We start from the raw sequence: 6,000 nt of genomic DNA on the forward strand, positions 1-6,000 counted from the left end.
AAAGCATTACATTCAACCGCCTATTTTTGTGGAATCAAGTTTAAGGAGGGATCAAATGGAACAAGTAATTTTTGTGAAACACTTAAATACTGATGCTTGTAATAGTCTAGTAAGGTTTGGTAACAAATGTGTCCTATGTAACACAAATTATGGTTGTAATATTTTGAACCCCATCTAGCTATAATATAAGTATCTTTCCTTTGCTAAAAAAAAACCCTGCCTACCCGACTACTAATATTATACAAAAATCAAGAATTAAATCCTGTGACAGAACCCACACTATTAGCAATTATCATAGACCTTAATAGCAGGCTTTAAGTTTATCATCGTTCCTTACAGCTAGTTAGTTGTATATGCCTCAGACCATAACAAACGAACTAGAAACAAAATGGTAACTAATTATAACAACAAAAGAAACACAAAAAGAGACTGATAAAAATAGAATATTTTGGTGCTACAACTAATTTTTTGACTCCAGTCTCCGGTAACAGAAGTTTGGGAAAAAAGCTTCGCGCTAGAATTTTAAAATTCACTTGCCAAGATTTTCTCGATTGCTAGAATTTTGAAGCACACAACAGTTATGACGATTGTAAGGATTTTGCTGCAAATCTTGACGGATAACCATAAATTTTGATGCTTCAAAATTCTGACGATCGTTAGAATTTCTGGTGCTTCAAAATTCTGCCGAGTGCTTCGAGACCGTACCTTAATTAATTTATAATGCGAGATTATTTTCCTAAACCTTTTCTTAATGGGGTCAAAATATAATCAAAGGATAAGAAAGGGTCCACCATGGTAATTTTTAATCTTAGTCAAATTCATGTTTTGAAAGCTTTAATCCACTTACAATCATGACAAAAAAGGTCCCCCCCTCTTCTCATTCGTCTTTCATCTTTTGCTATTCAATTTTTACTTCTGCTATTTTTGGGATGAGATGGTATTTTTGTCCTATTAATATTCATTAAACCTATCCGAGGATATTTTTAAGATTGTTTTTACTTGGGTCAAAAAACAAATAGTGACATGAAAGTATCCTATTCCTGTTATTCACCCTCTGCGACATACTCTCTGCACGATTGCGGTTTGCACCAGAATAATTAAGGCACCGTTTCTCTTTTAAGTCCAAAACTAATTCAAACATTATCCAAACCCTTTGGGACTCAACCCAAACCATTATTCCAACCTTATAAATAGTGATGTCAACTTATGAGCATGCTTAAAATATAAATAGGAATGAAAATACACAAAATGAAAGATATCGAACCCTTTTGGTTAAATCAATTAAAGAAGATAAAAAGGGTAAACCTCAGTCAAGTATAATAAACTCCAAAATGAGAGACATGAGGGATGAACAAGGTAAATAATATTTATTGATCTCGTGGAACGGAAGGAGTAGGCCTGTAAAAATGAACACCAAGAATGTATAGTGAATATTACAATGAAAGTTCTTAGTCGAAACAAAAAAGGTCTCTTTTACAAGGTTGTCCCTTATATATATATATATATATATATATATATATATATATATATATATATATATATATATATAAGGGAACAACCCCCTTCTGAACCCTAAAATACATATTGTAGGGAATATTCGAACGTATATTCCTAATGCTCCCTGTTAGGCCTACACTACTACAAAAGTCATACGTCCTTTGTCCGCTGTCGATGTCGTCGTCCCCCACTAGACGTGGTACTGTGAAGATCTCATATTTTGTCATATTTGTCAGTAGCCGTGGTTGTCCAAATTTGGACCCATACAGTTAGTCCCTCTCCTTGTCGAGGTTGCGACTCAGTGCATCCTTGATAAGCGGACACCGCCCACCTCTGTGGAGAAATTTGGTTTCACGAAGCATCATGGCTTGGCCAACAATGGAAGGTTAGCGTGCTCAACAAGACCCTGGGTGGTGTATCTTATCGGGAAATGACGTCATTTCCATGTGCGTCATCATTATGCATGTTTTCAAGACAGGGGCTGAGGGCTTGTCGCTTCGATTTCGGTGCCATTCTACAGCCTTCCGCTTCGATTTTGGCGCCACCCAGTCCTATAAATAGATGGAGGGTTTGTATTTTCAAAAACTCTTGGCCATTTCTTCTTTGGTTATTCCTTACCTTCTCTCCTACTTTTACTCTAACAATTCTCTTTGCTTTCTCTCCGTTTGCAGTTCTCGGCTTTTTCTGTTATGTCAACACGTTCATCGCCATAGATATACCTAGATCACATTGATATCGTGAGGGGGTTTCTGACACTACCCCGTTGTTTGTGGTGCCCCCTACCGGCGGTTAAGACATGACAGTGGAGGAAGGGGACAACTTTCCTACTGTGGAGGAGTTGCTGCCAAGACACCCCACGTCTCGAAGCGATTTCCTTAAGGACCCTCCTCCTACTTCTGCCCCCGTAGTCTCCGAAACTGAGCAAGTCCATATCATTGCTCTCCGTACAAAATATAACATTCCCGCTCGTATTGAGATGGTTCTAGCGTGGGGGGGGGAGTTCGTGGAAGTCCATAGGCCTGGGTACTGTGCTTTTATGAGTACCCCTTTGTGATTAGTCATTCCTTCCCCCTTCTCCCATTACTGGAAGAATTCTGTCAAGTTTTCCCGGCTCAACTTTCCCCGTACATGCTCAAAATACTCCTATTGTTGACAAAATATGCGGAGTTGGCGGGGTGCGAGGTTACCGTTCACTACCTTCCACACTTGTTTTCACCCAACTTTAATAGGGGTACTATGTTACATTTGAGGCACCGTGGGACAAAAGGGATGGTGGTCAGAACAGATGACCAAGTGAGTCACAAATTTTGGCATAAGTACTTCTTCGTCAAAACCGAACACGTCGTGTCTGACCCTGCCAGGTTCTCAGAGCGATGAAAAGAAAACCGTAAGTGTCACCACTTGTTTTACTCTTTCTTTTTTTCTTCATTCACCTTAGTGTTTATTTGCTTCTCATTTGTAGCTGTGGGGCGTCCACCCTACCCTATTACAGGTATAAGGGATTGGGTAGTCCATTTGCTACCCCATGCAGTAGAGACTCGAGACTAGACCGCTTTCGTGAAATGATTTGGGCCAAAAGTTTCATCTGGTAAGTGTCTTCCTCTGTATCACTCTTCGACTATACACCGTTGTCTATTTATGCGACTCTTTATGATGACAGGTCATGGAGCTTCTAGGCAGAGGGCCCTAGTCCCTGCATTTCGACAGGCCGTTGCTGCTGTAAGAATGTAATTTACTCTGAGTGAGTCCATCCGAGAGGGTCGTGCTCAACCGATACAGATGGGATATCCTTCTAATGATATGGTCGTGAGGGAAGAGACCTCTTCCATATGGATCCATCACCTTGTGGAGGAGTCCTCTAATGGGGACGAATCGTTATTGATGAAAAGAAAGAGGGTGGAGATTGGGAAGGGCGTAGCCGTTGATACCGGTAAGAGTAGGATGGATGCATTGCAGACGACACATGTGCCCACATTTATGGTCGAGGCCATCTTGGCGGGGAGGTCTCCCCAAATAGAAGGGGTTTACCAAGGAAGTGGTCCCGTGTGCTCTGCTGAGGGTGGCATATCGTCTAATGTCGGAGGGGGCCTACGCGTTGAGGGAAAAGGCTCGGGCTCGGATGTTGACTCGGGGGATGTTCGTGAATTTTTGGAGCGTCACACTCATGTAGAGGTCAGAGCGGAGGGTTCTGATCGACACATAGTTGTCCCTGAGGACTACAACTTATTATCAGACTATGATCAGGTGGTGTCTGCTTTAGCTCCTTTATGTGCTGCCCCTAAGAACAAGGCACCTAGAGCGATGAGCGATATGGAGTTGTCTCGGAGCGTCTCTTGCATGGCCTTGCGGGTAAATATTTTTCTTTTCGTTTCATCGTTGAGTTTGTGTTATTATTTTTGGCCTGCCTTTTTGTTTTAACTTTACTTTTTGTGCCAGACCTTTAATATAGAGGTCGAGCGCGAGCGTCTAGAAAGGAAAAGGATGACTATTTATGGAAAGATGTCTTCTAAATATCAAGTATATCGCACCAAGAATCGTGCGATGGCCGACATCTATAATCAGGATCCTAACTTCTAGCTGTTCCGCGAAGGGCCCAAGTAGAGGGAGGATCAATTGGCGCGTAAGGTCGAAGACTTGAGGGAATGAGATGAGGACCTTATGAAGGCCATCGCTCGTAATAGTGAGCTCGAGGCATCCCTTAAAGTGAAGGACGATGAGATTGAGCTAAGTAGGCGGGTAATGGTCGAGAATGCCGATCTCCAAGCAAAGGTGGCCATTTAAATGCCGAACTGGATACGAAGATAGCAGAGATTGATGAGCTTAAAGGTGAGCTGGGCGTGAGTGCCGAAAAATTGGCGACTGTTGTCTCTGAGGCAGCAGTTTTGGAAGATGTCCTCTGTGTTTGTAGTTCGGAGTGGACTAAGGAGAAGGAGGCGTCTGCACTTAAGATAGCAGGGCTTGAGGGGCGTGTTCAAGGGTTGGAGGCAGAACTGTCCGCATTGAACAAGCAGATGGATTCTTTGAAAGTGGAGGACGTTCGACGACAGTTGCAGCCTTCTACATCTCATGCTCCAGCTGATCTCGTCGTACCTCGACGTTTATATGAGTTGTGGGTTCACACCGAGGCTCAGCTCGATGTGTACAAGGATCTTCATATTGATGGGAGGGTGTCTGAAGTGGAACTTCGGGATGTACATGCCAAGGCTCATGCAGCTTGCGAGGCATGCAGGTACGATCCTCTTACGCTTGACAGATATGATATAAATTCTGATGATGCGAACAGACTCGCCTCCTACTCTTGGTATGAAGACGTGTATGCCATCGGGAATGATTTGTAGTATTTGTTTTGTACTTACTTTTGCTTTGCGTTTTTTGTAAGGGTATCTTTGGGCCCTTTGTAAAGACAAATATTTGTAACATATTTGTTGTGGATGGAGGTCGTTTTGGTCGTACATCTCTGGGTCGTTTTCTTTCTTTGATTGATTTTTTTGACGACTTCTGCTGTAGTTACGCCGCTTCGACGCTTTGTTGAAATGCTAAACTTATTGTATTGAGTTTAGTTGAACTCTTTTCGTTGGCAACGACCTTAGCCATAGGGACATTGCTTTCGAGTTGGCGCCGAAGTAGTATCCCGTTGTAGTTCGAGTGATCTCAAACTTGTTTTTATCAATGGCCTTAGCCATTGGGATGTTACTTTTGAGCTGGCATCGAAGTAAGATCTCTTCGCAGTTCAAATGATGTCAAACTTGTTTTGAGTCAATGGCCTTAGCCATTGAGACGTTACATTCGAGATGGCGCCAAAGTAAGATCTCGTCGCAGTTCAAACGGTGTCGAACTTGTTTTAAGTCGATGGCCTTAGCCATTGGGATGTTACTTTCGAGCTGGAGCCGAAGTAAGATCCTGTCGCAGTTCGAACGATGTCGAACTCCTTTTAAGTTGATGGCCTTAGCCATTGGGATGTTACTTTTGAGCTGGCACTGAAGTAAGATCCCATCGTAGTTCGAATGATGTCGAACTCGCTTTTCGTCGATGGCCTTATCCATTGGGAGGATAGTTTTGAGCTGGCACCGAAGTAAGATCCCGTCACAGTTCGAACGATGTCAAACTTGTTTTAAGTCGATAGCCTTAGCCATTGTGATGTTAGTTTTAAGCTGGCGTTAAAGTAAGATCCCGTCGTAGTTAGAATGATGTCGAACTTGTTTTAAGTCGATGGCCTTAGCCATTGGGATGTTACTTTTGAGCTGGCGCCGAAGTAAGATCCTATCGTGAGGGTGGCGTTTTATTTTATTTGTTGGAGTCGTGGATGCCAGTTTCATTAATACATTGGAGATGCGTATTGCTTTCGTATATATAATGGAGTGATTTTATTCATATATTGGATATACATGTCGAACTCGTACATATGATGAAGATTATACCTAGTACCTTTATTGCTTTGCCTGGAGATGTAATCGGTAGGTGGGGCAATGAACAATACTTCGAACCTCGAGACGTCCCCCTCGT

This window comes from Nicotiana sylvestris, chromosome 1 (genome assembly GCF_000393655.2).
Source record: "Nicotiana sylvestris chromosome 1, ASM39365v2, whole genome shotgun sequence".
Lineage (NCBI taxonomy): Eukaryota > Viridiplantae > Streptophyta > Magnoliopsida > Solanales > Solanaceae > Nicotiana > Nicotiana sylvestris.